The 19,537-nt window shown below is 43.5% G+C and overlaps 1 long non-coding RNA gene across 1 annotated transcript; it reads left to right on the top strand.

Annotated features, from left to right (window-relative positions):
* The first annotated feature begins 2,780 nt into the window (after positions 1-2,780).
* LOC311582842 lies at positions 2,781-17,106 on the top strand. The gene is made up of 4 exons (XR_014774267.1): positions 2,781-2,868; positions 7,430-7,484; positions 15,767-15,886; positions 16,573-17,106. It is a non-coding gene; the product is annotated as an uncharacterized lncRNA (long non-coding RNA).
* The last annotated feature ends 2,431 nt before the right edge of the window (positions 17,107-19,537 follow it).

Below are 19,537 nucleotides of genomic sequence, written 5' to 3'. Positions count from 1 at the left end.
GGTTGTGAGCCACCATGTAATTTCTGGGACTTGAACTCAGGGCCTCTGGGAGAGCAGACAGTGCTCTTAACCTCTGAGCCATCTCTCCAGCTCCACCCACCTTGATTTTTTGAGATGATATCGCTCACTGAAATTGATGATTTCAGCTTGGAGAGCCAACTTTGAAGGGCAAGGGGGGCATTATTCAAACATGACGTCAGTCAGCATCCAGCCTAGCCTTCTTAATATCAGCCTAAAGAGAGTAGGGCAAGGCCTTGAGAAAACGTAAGAAAATGGGACCGAGGGCAAAGCCAGGGAAGATGTGGTACTGTTCACCATATGTTATGCAGCTGAAGGGGCTGAGGCTGTGCCATCAGAAAAGAGCATCCTCCTGTTCAGTCATCAGATCGGGTCTCAAACACACTTATAGTCAGCGCAACAATGATGTTGGTCTGAATAACAATAAGATAGCAACAGTGTCCCTGCTACTGTCTTTATGACAACATAGAGAGAGAGAGAGAGAGAGAGAGAGAGAGAGAGAGAGAGAGAGGAGAGAGAGAGAGAGAGAGAAAGAGAGAGAGAGGGAGGGAGGGAGGGAGAGAGGGAGAGAGAGAGAGAGAGAGAGAGAGAGAGAGAGAGAGAGAGAAAGAGAGAGAGAGAGAGAGAAAGAGAGAGAGAGAGAGAGAGAGAGAGAGAGAGAGAGAGAGAGAGAGAGAGAGAGAGGCCTGCAGGTCACAGTCTTCTCAACAATCCACACTGCCTCTCCCTCACATCCTCCTGGGCTTCTGCACTGACTCTACAGCCAATGAGTCATTTCAATCGGAATGTTAATGTGTTTGACATGTGTCAACATCACCCTTAAAAAAAAATGTTGGATTGTTTGACTGGCACCCACAACACAAAGGGACCTGACAATGCACGTGTTTGTCTGAGCTTTATATTCACAAGCCTTATACAAATCCAGCAGCTCACGCAATCCTTACATCAGCACAGGGATGGAGCCATTTCCCACCCACCCTCCCTTTAGTTTGAAATAGGCTCTTAGCAGACATGGCCTTCTTTTTGTGAGTAAGAAAACACTTATGGAAACTCTAGTACAGAGTTAGTCTCCCTAATCTGAACTCCTTGAGACTGGAGCACTTCGGATTATTTTCAGATTTTGAAAGTGCCTCAAGGAAGAGGAGACAAGAGAGTATAAAGAAGAGAGCCACTGATGTTTTATAAACAAAATTGACACATCCCTCTTTGATGGAAACATGGACAGTGTTTTTTAACATATCTGTGTTTTTATTACAAGCCATCCTGTGTGGCTTAGTTACAGGATGGCATTTCCCACTGTGGCGTCGGGTCAATGTTCAGAAAGCTTTAAGTAGCATAATGTTTCAGATTTGGGATTTTTAGGTGATCACTGCTAATCTTGCATGGGCACTGGCTATTGGCCATATGATGAAGCACACATGCCATCCCGAGCTGGTGTGGAGGCCGCTCAAGACAATGCACCTGAGGTAGGGGCATCAGCGTTAAAGGGCACACAGTAGCCCTCAGTGACTTTCTCTTAGTCTTCTTAAGATTATATTTCCTGTATTGCCTCCAACACATGCATATAAACAGACCCATATATGAGCGTACACATATGTATACAAAGAAGAGAAGAAAAGAGAAGAGAGGAGTGGGGGGAGAAGGAGAGTACAGGAGAGGCAAGGAGAGGAGAGTGTAGAAACTAGACACTGGATAGATTCAGACAATGAGATACAGACCCTTCTTTATCTGAGGTGTGACTGTTCTAGAATGTTCTACACAGTAATGCAAATGTGGTGTAAGAGTTTTAGGGTGTGATTGCCTACCTAGCTTCTGTTTTTCAGTTAATTTCTGTTAGTCCAACAACATTTCTGAAGATTGCTCTGGCCCCTAAGTATGGCCCCCGGACCAGGTTTCTGAGTCAAATTTTCTAATAGCATTGTTGGCATGCACGGCTAATGATTCTTGCCATACAAGTAAATACATTTGGAAGATTTCAGTCTAGAAGCTTGAAGTCACCACGGGAATGTTTCCAGGATTATCTGAACATTGGTGTGGGATGGTCTTGTTCAACCTCCTGAAAGATGGCAAGCCATCTCCTTCCCAATCAAGTTGCCCTCTAGGCGACATTGTTATATGCAATGCTGGGGACTGATTCTAGAGCCTCAGACATGCTAGGCTAGCTTTAGCAATTTTTCCCCTCTTCTTTCACAAGACAGGTCTGTTTCATTCTCGGTTCACACAGGAGCTTGGCAAGATGCTTGGGCTAGGTGTTGCCTTGTTCCTCAGAGTTATTATGTTTGAGAGGGCGCTTTGGTCCCAGCCTGAAGGACTTGGCTAAGGAAACAGAAAGATTTTCTGGAACTCCAAGATGGGGTTGTACAGCGAGTTAAGCATGGCTCCTGCGCTGACATGGGTCGGAGATGGTAGGGCTGTGTTTATCCACACTGTGTGCTCTGGATGCTCACAATGGTTAACTAGGCAGAGTGATAGCCAGGACACCCTGCAGAGCCATAGCAAAGAATGGGTTTTCTTGGGTGCTCACAGCGAGGAGGCTCAGGAAAACTTGGCCAAAGAAATTAGCGATGGGTGTACCTCATAAAATAGTTAAGCTCAGGCTCATTTCAATTAAGCCTCCCATCTGCCTCAGGTGTTTGTCCAAAGCTTATCTGAGCCTGAACTCTTGAAACCAGGAGACTCTTCTGTGGCATGCAAGGACATGCTTTCCCCCAAGTGAAGCTTGGCAGTGGGAACCCCTCCCCTATCCCCAATCTGGGACGATCCACCCAAGAACAGGAAAGCAGGTTTCAAACACTTGTCAACTGAGGAAAAGGTGGCTTTGATTTTTAACTAGCTGTGTCTACATCTCAGGTAAGAACTCACAAACTCACCATTAGTCTTATTAGCAGTGAAGAGCACGAACATAAAATGTCCTCTCATCCTGGAGAGCTGGAAATTGTGGCTTGGTCTGTGTTAGATTTGAGGGTCAGTTCAGGGCAAATGGAATTGGCTTCCTCTCACTTCCTGTCGTCATGAAAAGCCTTTATCTAATATATTTAATAGCAGTGATAATGATGGGAGTAATTGACATTAATGGAACCCTTACTGGATGTTGGGCTACAGTAAGCATTTTGTGCATGATTAGATCCTTTCATCCTCACATCTGCATATGGGTGGGGGCTGCGATTATCTAGTTCAGTGCACAGAAAAGAGAAACCATATCCGGGTATCTACTGGGCATGTGCATAACTTGACTGAGTTCAAAACTTGGGTCTGAATTGAACTTAAATGACGCCATTTCCAGAAAGTATCTGTTTATGTATTTATCTATTCATGTATTCATTCATTGCTGTATTCATGTATTTATATATTCATTCATTCATTCATTCATTCATTCACTCATTCATACTTGAGATTGAATCTAAGGTCTCACATATGATAGTCAAACCCTCTATCAACTGACTTTATGTCCCTAGCTGCCTTTTAACCTTTTTATTTTGGGGCACAGTCTCACTCAGTGGCCTAGGCTGGCTTCAAACTCACACCGTCATTCTGCTAGTCCATGGGATCCTCCTGCATCAGTCTTCTGAGCAGCTGGAATCTCAGGCCCTAACACCCCACTAGTGAGTCTCCGCTGATATGCTTTCCACAAGAAAGAGGAGCATTATCATCTAAGGAATGGCCTTCTGTTAATAAGATAACAAGAGCCTCGTGGAAGGGTCGAGAAGTAATTATTACAGAGAACTACTGTAATACAAGAGGAAGAGCAGAAACGGAAAGCGGGGAAGGAGATTGATCACAGAATGAACTCTCTCTGGAGTATATCAATGTAATGATTATGAATTTGTAAAACTTAAGTATCTCAGGCCCAGAAGGAAGAGAGATGGAGAAACAGGGAGAGAGAATGAGTTTGAGGGGAGGTTTGAGAACAGAGTCAGATCTTTCTTTCTCTGACTGTCGTTCCCACTGCATCACTTGTACAGATCTTAGGATGACAGCCATGAATTTCTTGAGTCTGTGCTGAGAGCTGGCCACTCACGGGGTTTGCACGGTTCACTGCAGCCTTCCAAGACCAGGCCTGGCACAGCGAGTCCACTGCCCTGGATTTGGAGGTGGGCAAACATCACAGGCAAATCTCTGTAAATGTCTGCACACTTTCCACAAAGTCACTCTATTAGACCCTTGACATCCCTGCTCCTGAAGTGGAAAATTCTAGCTTGTAAAAGAAAGACAAGTGTACATTTTGTGCTATGGCCTAAAAAAAAAATCATAGACTTAAAAAAATAATCTTGGAAGATTACTACTATTTTGCAAGTAATGAAACTGCAAATTAGGAGTATTTAATTACTTTGTGTGAGGGACAGGGCTAAAATGAACCAGAATTAAGATATTCCAAACCATTGGCCATGACAGTAATTGGTTCTGAACTGTCCTCCAAAGTCCCTGAATTGAAGGTTTGCCTGCCACCTGAGGCAGTGCTCGGATGCTGTAGGAACTCTCACAGGTAGAGTGTAATAGAAGAAACTGAGTCAGGGTGAGTCCTATCCTTGAAGTTGATGTTGAGGCCTTGACTTCTTCCTGTTCTCTGCTTTGATTCCCAGCTGCCAGGAAGTGATAGGCTTTGTTCCCAGTGCAGTGTCTGTTTGGATGTGCCTGCCTCACCTCACCACAGACTCCGAGTCCCTATAGCCAAATGACCATAAACTGTTATGCCTAGAACAGTGAGCCAAGAGAAACCTTTCCTCTGTTTGAGACTGATTTTATCACAGCAATAGACATAGGTCTCAGACCCACGTCCCTGGTACATGATGCTATGCTATTTCCAAACCTCTATCCAACAGAGTGTGCTGTGGATCAAATGTGAGTAGGAGAACCCTACTTCACACAACATTTGGATGTCATGAATGAATTGACTCAATTTCTCTAGTCAAGGCCAGTCTAACTGGTCACTTTAGTACTCTTAGCTGAGAGAACTTAGCCTCTGCCTGGTGGAAGCCCAGGGTTCAGAGCTTCGGCCTCGGGGTGGGCAGCATTGTCTTAGCATTGATGGGAAAGCCTCTCTCTCCTTCCCACCTGTGGTCAGTGAAGCCTGGCAAGGAGCAGCTACCAAAACAGAGTGTAAGCCAGAGGTTTCCTGTGGACCAGATTTGGTCTCTGAAAATGCAGGAAAACTTGACTTTCTATGCAGTTATGATCTCTTTTTTTAAATTATTCCAGTAGCACTTAATTTTTATAACAAAAAGGATAAAATGATAGATATAAGTTTTAATAAAATAAATGGTTACACACGTTTATATATGTATATAACATATCTATTTATAAATAGCAAGTAAATGGTTAAATTTCATTGGAAGGCAAATGATTAACATAAATAAAACAAAGCAAAAAAAAAAAAAAAAAAGGAAGAGAAAGGAACTAACACAAACATCACACTTCTATGTATACATACAACACACATCTATTTATAAATATATAAATACATATTAATAAATAGATACTTCAGAACACATAAGACACTATTCAGAGGAATATAAAACATCACCTACAATCTACCATAGTGGTAAATAAAACCACTATGGCCAGTTGGGTCTATTTCCTTTTGAGCTTTTTTCTCTGTATTGAAGTGGAATTGCATCCTATCTGTTTTCATAATGTGACCTGCGTTTTTCACTTAGCATGCCATAATCATTCTCCCATGTCATTAACTTTGCTTTGAAAACATTTTTTATTTTTATATTTAAAGGTTAACTAAGTACCATGGTAGGAATACACAATTGATTTTGCCATTTCCTCTGTTAGTTAATCTTTATATTCCTTATTTTTTTCACCAGCATATTCACATACACACACAGACACACACACACACACACACACACACACACACACACACAACAGAAAGTCTTTCTCACATATACATATTTGCGTACACATATAAATATTTCCTTAGAATGTAAATTTGGATAAATTCTCCCCCCCCTGTGTTGCATATATGTAAATGTATGACATGTGTGTGTGCCCATGCAAAGGCCAGATCATGATGTAGAATGTCTTGCTCTCTCACTTTCCATCTTATAACCATGAGGCAGGGACTTTCAATGAACCAGCTCTCCTTTCTGGCAAGGCTGGCTGGCCAGTGAGCTTTGCCATCTATCTCTGCTTCCAAGGGCTGGAGTTTACTGTTCAGATTTTTTTGTGTGACTGCTAGGTATTCGAACCCAGGCCTTCTTGCTTGGAACGCATGCACTCTTACCTACTGAGTCATCTCTCCAGCCCCATGTTTGCAGGCTTCTAAGCAAATTTTCCTAGATTCTTGATAGGTGTTGCTAAATTGTACAGAATTAAAATGCTCAGCTATCTTACCCTAGCAGAAAACAGCAAACTCTTCACTGAATATTCCAATTATCTCTGTTTTGGGCTTTTATATAACTGATCTTAGTCAGAACAGATCTATCAACTCTAAGTGTATATACGCATTGCTAGTTTCTAGTGTGATATTCAAAATGCGGCACTTCTTGGTAGCGTGTGGAGTACAATATTCTTCCATGTGTGTCTTCCCAAAGTCTGAGGGGGAGACTTTGATCCCTTCCCCCCGCCCCAGCTTTGCTTGAGTGAGTTTTAATCTATCCCTGGCCTCTTAGGGACCCCCTTCAGGATGCTGTAATCACAGCACTAACCTGTGTTCACATTTCCCATTATCGAGCACAAATCCCCCTGTGCGTCGATGCAGCCCTGGCCATTTCATAATGGCCCCAGCTCCTAACTTTTAATGGCCCCATCCTCCTCTCTCCCAAGAGCAAGATCCTTTTGCTAGTGCTTTAAGAATCCTGGTCCAGATGAAATTTCCTCCATGATGTCCATCTGGCCAAATTGAAGGTGATGCAAGCAATGAGACAGAGAGACGAGTTTGTCTGCGTCGATAGGACAGAGGAACCTCCCAGGGCTATCCATCTTCTGTCTCCTCTAGTGACATCCAACTGCCCCCACTTTGTCTATGATTTGGGAATGAGAGATGACATCCTTAATTGCCAGGGTCATTGCATAGAGATGGGGTGGGGGTGGGGTCCTGCTATGCCCTCCCTGACAACAACTTCTTAGGGTTACTGCTTTTCTCTTGGTCGGTAAAACCCATCCAGGATACAAATGCTCCCTTCTGCACCAGGAAGTAAAAAGACCACAAAGATTCTTCTGGATGTTCACCCACTCCGGGGCTGAGCCTTGTCTCAAGCAGGAGGTCCTCAGCCACTCTTGACCTCAACTGCAGCTTCCTCAAAATGGATAAAAGACCATGCTGATGTAGGGAAGGATGGCCAGAAATGATTACAAAGCATGCTGTGAGCACAAAAATAATGATTGTTTTATAAAAGGAAAATGTTATAAGCACTGGACAATGTCAGCAGCTCCATTTGTTTTTATTTTTTATTTTTTTTTTCAGTTCCCATGAAGCCACCTGGGGATTAAGTTTTCCATTTTACTCTTCCTTGATCAAGGTGAGAGATTATTCATGCACTTTTATAGCCAACTACTAAGTACATGGGTTTTATGCTAGACACCTATTTCTGGGAAGAGAGATAATGGGTGGGGATTGGTGGTAGGGTTGGGGGGCATATTTAGTTGCAAAATCATCAAGTTAGCCCTGACTTGGATTTAATTGTTAACCAGTGATTAAATAATTAAAACGAAGAAGACGTCTCTTCCAAACCTAAGGATTATCTAGATAGTAGACAAGGGCACTTAGAATGATTACAACACAAAGCAATAACAATGCCCTCTGAGTGGGTGAGTGTGTGCAAAACCTGCCCTTGTAAGGTTTGTGGGGGGATATCCATTAATTGACTCAGCAAATATGGTGGCTCCCCTCTGCACTGGAGGAGCAGCGATTCTGGGGACGCTGACTGGTATTAGGAGTTCAGGCCTGGACAAACTAGACACTGCTTGTCTTTTCACAGGCCTTTCACCCTCACAGAATAAGAAAAGAACATCACCTCATAAACAAGGAAATAAACAGTAATCTCAGGGCATGGTGGACACTGGAAGGGAATTGCTAAGGAGATGGCTACAGGTCAGCCAAACCAAACCAGCCGACAGCAACATCTGCCCCCCTTTATCCCATGCCAATCTCTAATGGGAGATTGAGGAAATATTTTGAAGGGGAAAAGCTGATTGAATAAGATTATTGGAATTTGATGTTTCATTTGCTGGAGAGTCACACTGCCTTCTCCTCTCTACAAACCTAAACATTGCAAAATTAGAGGCTTGTTACTTTAGGCACTCCATCCCTCCAGTGCAAAACACAGTGGGGATTCAATAAATATACATTGGCTAGATGGATGGATGGAGGGATGGATTGGTAATAGAAGAGGTGTATGAGTGCACAGATTGATTAATAGTTGGGGAAATATATGTATAAAGAGATGCTCCCTTGGGTGGTGGTGAAGCTGCTGGGATACATGAAGACGGGTGCAAGCTAGTTGGTATCCATTAAGAAAGCAGCCATTGGGAGAAACAACATGAAGCCAAACATAGTGTGTCTGTGGAGAAGGGAGGGTGAGAGTCCATGTTCATCACTGTCTATGATATGTCAAGCCCAGCATTCTTCATCTTGAGTCCATGCACAGCAGTCTGGAAGGTGACCTGCAAGTCTACAAGGGTTGCCACTGAAATACCAGTGGTTGGCTCAACCTCTCAAGATCATAGTTCAGAGGCTAGAGATGAAGTTGTAGGGAAGGTAGAAGGTGAGTATAGCTCTGGAGTTCTGAGATACTTAGATCAGGTTTCTGAGAGTATCTTGGTGGGGGGGGGGCAGTGTCTTTTTGTTTGCTTGATTCATATCTTTACCCAGTAATAAGTTTGGCCATTAGCTCTCATGAACTTGTTTTTACTCATTGATTTTGTTTAAGTATTTGACCCAGAACATTTCTTTTAAAAAGTGGTGTTTCTTTTTCTCAGGCCAATTACAAATCTTGAGACTGAAAGCTTTCTCAGATACTCAGAGATTCAAGAGCTAACCTCGCGAGTTACCGGCTAGAGCAGTGAGTAAGCCTGAGGCTGGACATGTCAAGGTTGTTATAGGTCAAGTAGCAGCAAAAATTAGAAAAGGAAAAGATACTCAGAAATACTGTTAGAACCTGGCGTTCATGAGCCTGTGACACATGTCTGTTCTATGAACTGTCAAAGAATGCTTTAACCTATACACACTCAGGACATGTACTTGGATTCGGGATCCAGGGGGCTTGGCATCCCGTGGCTTTCTCATCTCCAAAGAAGGACTGAAAAGTCTCACCTTCCACTGGTGTTGTCAGCATCCCTGAGAGATGATGGTGTGTAAGAAATACCAGGTGCCTCCACAGCACCACAGAAAGCTTGGTTGTACTTGATTATGAAGTCTTTCAATTTAAGGACACTAGAAGTTTACCATTTGATTTGTTAATAACATAAGCTACACTAGGCCAAGGCAAAACTCGATAGGACTTCAATGTTCCCACGCCCTGATTATGGAAGCAATGAAAAATGTGTTGATTTTATTTCTTTCCTAAGTTTTGCACCCACCTAAATGGGACCAGGCCTGAGCATATGGTCTTAATTTCTTGCCTCTGGGGGAATGACCAATAGTCTTTGAGCGGCTAATTTTTTTTTTTTTACCAGTTTTAATAAAATATAATTTCCCATCCAGGGAAAGTGGACTGATGTGTGCAGACTCTCATGTGTGTGTGGAGGCCAGGTCCTGAGTAAGACTCCAGGCTTTACAGCTCTCTTCCTGTCCGCCCGCACCAGAACCTCTGCAGTGAGGCCACTATAAACCCTTCCCCCAGCCATCTTGTCTCCTTGTTCCAGATGAAGCCTGGTTATCACAGCCCTATACCCAGGCCACAAACACGAATACCCCTCTCTTGTGGGGCGGACAGTAGTGTAAGCCTGATTTCATGGTACAATGCTTTTCCTACTTGTGTGAGAGAGGCGATGTTTACATCTGTTCCAGGAGCCCTTTAGCATAGAAGTAGAGCGCGTTCCAAGCAAGTAAAAACAGAAAGGAGAAAGGACTTTTGTCCCAGCACATCTAAGACCCAAGCAGGAAAGGCCTGGCTCTGCACAGGCTGGCTAGTTACTGGGAAAAGCTTAAGAGGGAGCTGAGGTTGCAATAGGAGGGATGGATATTCAGGCAGAAGGCTACTTAGCACACAGCCTTCCACATCCATTCAAGGCTTCCAAGAGAATTCCTAGGGAAAACAGCCAGAAACAGAATAGGCCTCCACAAACATGATAATCTGCTTAGCTGCAGCCCCAATTTCTTATTTTGTAGAAGTTTTGAGGAAAAACCCTGTAGATGATAAGTTTCATGGCAGAAGGAGGGCGTTGGCAGGGCTGTGTAAGCTGGGGGTTTAAGGAGAGGAGACAGTACTATCTTTCTGGGATCCAGTGAGTCTTCGGGGATGGGTAGAGATGCAGTCGCTCTGACCTTCTGTGAGAGTCTGTCCTGCAAGAAAGTGCAGCTCATCTCCTTTGAATCAGGAGAATGGCACCTTCCATGTCTTGCTCCCTGTCAGACTGGAAATGGGTGTGATCAGGCCACTGTGAAGGGTGACAGGGACCTTTGTTCTAGACCTACTAGGCAGCCACAGGCTGAGTACTGAATGCTTCCTTCGTACCAGACCCAAAACTGAGGCTAGGGGGCAAGTAGATGGCTGCCAGGTAGAAACAAGCCAAGCCGAGCCCGCTTCTCCACTGTCCAAGCCTGCTCCTGGCTGAGGGCCACATGTCAGGCAGCTTCCAAACAAAGAGGAGAAGAGATTTCATTTCCCACTCACATGCTTTTTTATTTGTTTGTTAATTTGTTGGTGTGCATTTCTAGCTCTTGCATTTTAAAAACATGATGTTTTATGTTGAAAACTTCAAACTCTTTTATGAACAGCAGAGAGTAAAAACACTGACTAAACAGTGGGGAAGCAACAGGACAGATATATATATATACATATATAGCACTGTATCACTATGTGGCTTTCGAACAGAGACTTGCATCTCGGTGCTTCAGTGTCCTCCTAGTAACTAAGTTTCCATCGTTTTGCCTCCTATTAAACACCACAATGCTTAAGCTATAACACAATGGATTGGAAGAAAAATTAGCTTCCTAGTTAAAATGAATGCCTTTTCTTGTGCTCATCTGGACAACTCACACAGCTAGAATAGGGCTCCCAGGGTCACATCAAGCTTGCTCGAAGTCTCAAGTCCCATCTTAGAGGACTGCATTAGCAGCCATCTATGAAGAACTGGATTCTAGGTGTTAGACACACAAGTCATGCAGTCCTGGTCACATCACAACCAAACCAGCTGCCTCTGGTGACCGTGCATTGTAAGATGAAAATGAGGCTCACTCTGAAAGAAACACAAGTTCCTCATCTCTTCAGGCTCTTGGGGAAGACACATGTAACATGGAGTTTTTAGCAGGTACCCCAACTTGAGAGTTGGTAGACAAGGTGAAGGGTGACAACCTTGCTCACACTGAGTACTGCTGTCTATGCTTAGGATTGCATGGAGTGGGATGGCCACCAGCACAGACTTTACTCCGCTCCGTTCCCGGCGGGGAAGGGACTTAGGAATCCTCACAGCACAGGGCCCACAGCAGAACTGTTGCACAGAGAAGTGAGATTCCAGGTTTGGGGCTAGTGTCAGATTCAAGGCCTGCTTCAGCCTTGCCGTCTGGTACAGCTGTTTCACTGCTGTGCCACAATTTACTCATTTATATAACAAGCTTTAAGTAAGATGGAGCATGGCATGTGCAGTATTTGCCACATTGTATGTCCCCAAAGAATGATGGTTATTATCAATATTGATCAAAATACCCAATGCCATCTGTATATATTGTATCTTGGGGTGGGGTGGGGGTCTCTTTCTACTCTGGTAAATTTTCATTTTATAAACCAAAGCCCTGTTTGGAAGCAAGGAAATTACCCTTTGATGCTAAATACTGCATCCTCCTCCCCTCTCTCTTTCCACCCATGTGGGTTTCTGTCTCTGGTTATGGTGTAAAGATTCAAGTTTTGATAGTTAAGACAGAAGTGTAGGAGATGTTAAGTGGGTATTCTCAGGAGAGTTCATATAGTAAATAGAGTTATTAAAACATAAAGCACACACCTGAATCACAAACTTGGGAACATATGAAAAATCAAACCCAAAAGATGCCAGGCACAGAGTTAGAGCCCTCCAGGCTCTAAAAAGGTGACCGAAGGCGAAGATTCCAAAAAGAAGAGAGAGGGAGAGGGGAAGGGGGAGGGGAAAGGGAAGGGGAAGGGGGAGGGGGAGGGGGAGGGGGAGAGGGAGGGGGAGGGGGAGGTGGAACCAGTCCCACAGATGAGGCCTCCTGGGCCAACCTCCATTCAGACTAGCCTCAGGAATGGTGGACTGGGACTAGCCTGGCTCCACCCAGAAGGGAGGAGCCCCAACAGCTCTGCATGCCATTGGTCTGTCTGCTTAGCAACAGCCACAGGCCGACCAATGAGAACAGTAGAGCCTCTAGTCTAGCTTCTGGATGCTGCTGCCAAACTACTGACTGTCTCACCCAGGAAAAGCAGCCAGGGAACTCTTAAAACTCAAGCTAGGTCTTTTGTTTCCCTCCCCCCCCTCTCCCTTCGCCGACCCTCCCCTCAGATCATCTACCTCATTTAGCCTCTCCTCACTTCCCCTCCCCTCCATCTCCCCTTCACCCCCTCATTTCTTCTCCCCTCCTCTTCCCTCCCCTCCCCTCTCCTCTTTTCCCCTCTTCTCCTCTCCCCCCTCCTCCCTTTCTTTCCTCTCCTCTCCCCTCCTCTCCCCTCCTCTCCTGTCCCTCCCCTCCCCTCTTTTCCCCTCTACTGCTCTCCCCCCTCCTCCTCTCCCCTCCCCTTCTCTCCTGTCCTCTCCCCTCCTCTCCCCTCCTCTCTTTCTGTCCCTTTGCCTCTGGTTTTCACTCCCAGGTGATGCATCCAACACAGCTGTGAAGGAAATTTCTAACAAAGGCTCTTTCCCATTTAAGAAAAGAACCCATTGCAGGTAAAAGAACAGAAACACTCGTCAGCCCTTAAAGGCTCATATGCACCCTAGGAACAACAGCTTGTAGTGACTTTTAGTTTGGACACAGTTTTGTAGACAGTTCTGCCCAAGCACATGCACATCACCCTCCAGTAATGAGCAAGCCTCTTCTGTTGTGGGTGTGCACTGCCTGGAGTTAGTAAGTGGGAGTTAAAAATCCAAATGGCACAGTGTTGGTATTCTAGCTAGTTCCTGGTCCAGCAGAAATAACCCACCATATCTCTAACATCAAAGTCACCCTAATGTCTTGATCCAAGAGCCTCCATCAACACTTATCAGGATATTGAGTCACCAAGAAATGGCACAAACTCCAAGCACGGCCTATTCTCATGGCTACAGACTGGTGTCATGGGCGTCTACCAGCATGCATGCACAGGTCTCACACTCCCATGAATGTTCTGCCTTTGCAGTTCTGAAATACCAATGTGTTTGAGAAAGGGCTCCTGTTTTTATAAGCCACTAGCCGGGCCTGCAAAACACGTATCTGGCCTATGAACAGAATTTGCTTAATTGTCTCAGAACCAATCACTTCTTTGCATTTTAAAGATTTAGGACCTTAAGGAAAGACGCTAAAATTTATCACACACACACACACACACACACACACACGCTTGTGTGGCAGACAGCTTTACAATGCTGTAACTGTAATTTTACCTCTTAGTGTATTAAACAGCAGTATATATATTTACTGCTGTGTTTATGTGAGTATGTGCGCACGTGCATGCACACGTGTATATATGAGCTCGGAAGGGAACAGAGGACCAGAGAATTAACTGCATGTAGGCACGGCCCTGATTATTGACTCTGTACTTTCCCTTTGGAGACATCACAGGGGATTTGGACAGGCCCGCTTTTGTGAAATGCGTGCTTGGGAGGGTTTGAAGTGGCCGTAAACACTGGATGGTGTGACAGTAGGCTTGGGGTCAGGCCAGCTGCTCTTAAAAAGACGGAGACCTCAAATCCTCTCTTCACTGGGGAAAAAAAACCCTCATATATTCTTCGGTCTGTTTCACCTTCAAATCTTGATCTTCCTTTCTGGCAAATGTAGACCTTTATCATCTGGAGTGTGACCATTCTGCTCGCCGAACTAAGAAAAGGTTTGGTGAGGCTCTAGGATACATGAGAAGAAAATCTGAAGGCTTCCTGGCACTTACGCTGCTAACCACAACAAAACCATGCACACATGCACTTAAAGAGGCTCAGAGATATTAAAAACTCGTGCCATGGTTGGCTTGCTCTTTAAGGAGATTGAAGCCTAGAGGGACAAGCTGTGTAACTGAAGGCCACATGACTAGGTGGTGGGACATCCACTGCTCCTGACGTCTATACTGGAACGCTTTGTCACTGTCATTTTTATATGGGTAGAAAAATAGCCCAAAGCATTGTTATTCTTCCACGTGGGAAGTGGTTTATTGGTTCATTGGCCATCAAGATGGTGTCACAGGGGAGATGGTTCAGTGGGCAAAACACACAGTAACTTGTGACCATAATCTTAGCAGTGGGGAGGCTGAGACAGGAGTGTTGGGCGATAGTGTGGTGCACTGTGTATTCAGATGCTGATTCCTGTGTCAAGAGATCTGGTTGCAGTCCAGACATGAGCTTTGACATTTCTATGAAAAGCCTTCTGCCTCATGCCTGCATGCACGCATAAACACACACACACACACACACACACACACACACACACACAATGACGTCACAGGTTATTGACATTTATCAAAGCACATTTTCCCTGTTTCCCCACATTTCCACACTTAACAGACTCTTCAGGATGGCACTCTCAGATGGCAAGCAGCATTATTTCTCTGTAGCTGCTTGGGAAAGTGAGGCAGAGAAATAATGGGCTGACTGAGAAATGAACACGGTTCTTAACTCTTTGAACATTAAAATTAAGTTTTGTGAATCATCATGGCGCCTCAGTGGCTCATTCCATTAACAGCAGACACAAAACAGACAAAGATAAACTAAAACAACAAAACAATAATAATAAAAGCAAAACACAAACAAACAAGTAAAAAGAGTTTGTCTTCCCTCACAGAAATGGATGGCTATGTTCACCAGTAAGATGACTTCGTGTCATGGATTACTCTTGCTTCAGTTTTGTCTCAGTTTTCCATGAGTTTTACGGCAGTGATCTTGCCATTTTACTTTGAGATCTCAGATCAATCTAGAGTTCATTGAAGGTGGATTGAAAACACCTTGGTAGGCCAGACCATGCCATATCAGAACAAGCATTGGCAAATGGCTAAGTTGATTAAGCCACGCTGTTTCAGGTAAAACTTAGAAAATTGTCAGGCACCAATCATAATAACCACCAGCTCCCCTAGGCTTCAGTTCATGGAGTGGAGGTGGGGGACTCAAGATAAATACTCGTATAAACAATGTGCTTCCTGTGACCTGTTAAACATGGGGCAGTGGTATTATAGGCCACAAGAAAAATATAACATACACATCTCTCTCTCTCTCTCTCTCTCTCTCTCTCTCTCTCTCTCTCTCTCTCTCTCTCTCTCTCTCTCTCTCTCACACACACACACACACCATAAAAATCCATAAACCATATATATGGTTTGTGTCCACTTACTCTCAAGCCTCAGACACCATAAAGGTAACTTTATTAAGAAGGAATATAGCAGATAATATTGACACTGTCAAGGGAAAGGGGTCTTAGATTTAGGGTAGAATATAACACTACTAAAAGATGCTTTTGTAGGATAAGAAGTCGATACAGAGACAGAGAAGAGGAGAACAAGAAGATGGAGGTGGAAGTTGGAGTGATGCTGTCACAAGCCAAGCACACCAAGGGAAATGACAATCACTAGCTGAGAGAAAGGTGGGCTTTGTCCTCTGGGAGCCTCTGAACTTTGCCCATGCCTTAATCGTGGAATGCTCTCTGGAACTTTAAGCAGTTGGATATCTTATTTTAGACCACCTGTCTCATGTGATCTATTACAGAAGTCTGTAGAAGATAATACAGGTGCCACATTATTTTTCTGTAGTTTAGAATGCTAAGAAACCCAAGCATTAAAAATACAATAGAATAATTCCAAGCTGAGGTTTGCCTCAAAATAGAAGGTACTGTCACAAATGAGATTTATGGGTTTATACACGTATTTACAAATACTTCTCGTGGTTCAGTCAGTCAAGCAACACCTCAATACCTGTGTAAGAGGTGAGCTTAATATTCCTCCTTATTTGAGGGGCAAGCTGAATATTCGTCCAGCCTGTTGATCTGAACTATGTGCTATAGGTGTCCAAAGGGGAGAGAAGTATTTGCTAGAAGCTTGGAGGCTTTGTGTCAAGAGGAAGTTTAGCATCCATCACAATATAGGGCACCATTCTACTCTACCAGGGACTATATTGAACTAAAATTCCTAACTTTCCTTGAACCCATTTGACTGCTGAGAGTCCAGGAAAACATGTGACCCTACTCCCATGTAAAAAGAAGTTTTGTTTGATTGGGGTTTTTGTTTGTTTGTTTGATTTTGTTTGTTTGCTTGTTTGTCTGTTTTTAACAAGGAGATACAAGATGGAACCCCCAGGATCCTCAGGAAAGGATGAACTGTCTTCAAATCTGTAACATATTGCTAAAGATTGGCTATTGGCTCACATGAGAGTATGTGGGCAAAGGCATAGCATATCTCCTCATGGAGTTTTTCAACCAGAACCCCTTCTCACACCCACAAAAAAGACTGTGTTCAAGGATGCCAGAGGGAATGCCCTCCCACGTCTGCAACGACAGCCCCTGACACATCAGGGGAAGAAGCCCTCCTTTGGACCTTTCCCTTCACAAAATCATAAACCTGTTTGGAGGGGTTTATGCTTATTAATAAGCAGGCAAAGATGTGGACACATTAAGGCTGAGGCAATCGAAAGATAAAAATCTCACTGTAGATGAAGGAGCACAATGAAGGAACTCTGAGACCCAAAACCCACACCAGCTCCAATAGAGATTACCCATTTCTTGGGGAAGGCAGAGAGCTTCTGTTCCATAATACACTGTGGACTCAAAATAAAATGTGGCTGTCCTTGGTAAGCAGGACAGGAGCTTCCAAAGAGTTCTGGGAACCCCCCAAAAAAGAGGATTCTTGAAGGGAGGCTGGACATTTACATCATAAGGGGGTTCCATTCTTAACCATGAAGAGTTAAAAGAGTTATTTGCAGGTTGAATGAAAAAACTTTTAGGCATATGTTTCCAGGCCTGGGGCAACAGCTAAAAATAACTAAAGAAATAGGACTATATATTATGAGTCAATCATGGAAATAATCTTTGCCATAAATGGTGCTGCGATAATTGGGCATTCTTGTGCAAAATAAATGAATATTAGTACATACCTTATACCACATGCAAGAAGAAACTGAAATTGGATCATAGGCCACTGTGTGTAAAGCAAAAAACTCAAGGATGCAAGAAAGCTTTGGCGTGAACACAGATTTTTTTTTCAATTCAACACAAGAAGTTACACTGTATTTGGTAAAAATTGACAAATTGGGCTGCATGAAAATTACAAATTTCTTCCCCTCAGAGGGCAATGTTAAGATGAATAAGCCAGCCACAAGCTATGAGAAGATATTTGCAAAATTCATATCTGATGAAGGATTAGTATAGATAATCTATAAAGACTGCTCAAAAGTCAGTAATAAGAAAACAGCATCATACAAATGGGCAAAACATTTGAATAGATACTTCATCAAGGAAGATACAGAGATGATGAATGTGGCCGTGAAAAGATGCAGAGTATCATTAGTCATAGGTAAGCTCTAGTTAAAAATCACAGTGAGACGCCACTCCCTATGCATTAAGATATTGAAAATAACTTTCAGAAACTTAATTGGCAACTTGAAAGGCAAAGAACAGGAGTGTTTGCAGCCCTCATCCTTGCCTGGTACAGATGTAAAGCAGTATAGCCACTGTGTAAAGCAGTCTGGCACTTGAGTAAAATAAACAATTTTCTTACATATGATCTAGTAATTTCATCCTTAAGTCTTTACCTGAGAGAACTGGAAATCATGCTTTTCACACACACACACACACACACACACACACCCAGATATGCATACACACTCACACACACATCTTCAGTCATGCACACACACACACACACACACACACACTCAGGTATGCATACACACTCACACACACATCTTCAGTCATACACACACACACACACACACACACACACTCAGGTATGCATACACACTCACACACACACATCTTCAGTCATGCACACACACACACACACTCAGGTATGCATACACACTCACACACACATTTTCAGTCATGCACACACACACACACACACACACACACACACACACACACACACCCTTCGGCATGCACACAAATACACAGTCACATATACATACACACTCACACATACAAACATAATCAGACACATAGTGTAGTTGCAGGCTCACCTCTAGGAAACAGTGTTCATTCCTTGTCTTATAGAAGAGACCAGAGTAGGAAATAATCTATAAAGATTGGAGCCGGGAATAAAAAGAAGGCTTTGGGAAATTCAATGATCTCCTCCATCTTATTTTCTCTCCACCCATGTCTTCCTGTGGACCTCTTTTTTTTTCTCTGTGGGTACCCTTCACAGTTCTTTTTTCTTGTTCCCCAGTTTTACTATGTAAGGTGATAAATATGCCTTCCTCAATCTTTATGTGTTCTCAGAAGGGACACCACCCACAATCAAATGATAGTCATTTGATTCCCCCAGGTGACAGCGTGGGATTGGAAGAACTTGATTAGGTAGGCACCTGAACTGCCTGTCATGCTCAAGAGAGTGAGTTTTGATTGGCCAGTCTTATAAGACATTTTTACCTACCTTTCAGAAACATTGTTGGTCTGTTTGGTCATTCCTAATCTACAAATTCAAAATTCCCAGTCCTCTGATATTTATAACTTTCTGTGTACTGGCATCATGCCAAATGTGGACAATTTCATACAGGGAAATTGAACCTAAAGCACAAAACTATCTTAAAATGTTGTCTAAAATCACTTCCACACTAGGGTACTCAGTTCTTTATGAAATAAAAATTAATGCCATCTTCAGTTTTGGGCCTCATCCCTAACACACCTAATTATGTATTGATAAATATTTCAAATCTAGAGAAAAAAATCCCCAACCCAATAAATCTCTGGTCCTACATATTTTGGCTAAGAAATATTCAACCTGTATTTCTGAGATTGCTTCATGCGTGTAAGAATTTCCTGGAGAGCTTGTGGCTCCTGTCCCCTCAGAGGTCCTTAAAAAGACTGCTGAATCACAGCCTCCACAGTAGTCCTCAAACTTGGCTGCGCCTGTGAGCCACCTGGGGAGTGTTAGAGCTACTGATGCCTGGAACCCACGCCCCAAGTTTCTGATGGAATTGGTCCAGAAACAGCTTGGTCATCAGAAGTTCTAAGAGCTCCCCAGTTGAGCCTAACACTCGGTTGAAGTGGAGATCCATAGGAAGGTGGGTTTTCTTACTAAGCAAC

Source organism: Acomys minous, assembly GCF_964271855.1.
Source record: "Acomys minous genome assembly, chromosome: 14".
NCBI classification, from domain to species: domain Eukaryota; kingdom Metazoa; phylum Chordata; class Mammalia; order Rodentia; family Muridae; genus Acomys; species Acomys minous.
This window is presented reverse-complemented; position numbering and strand designations above follow the sequence as displayed.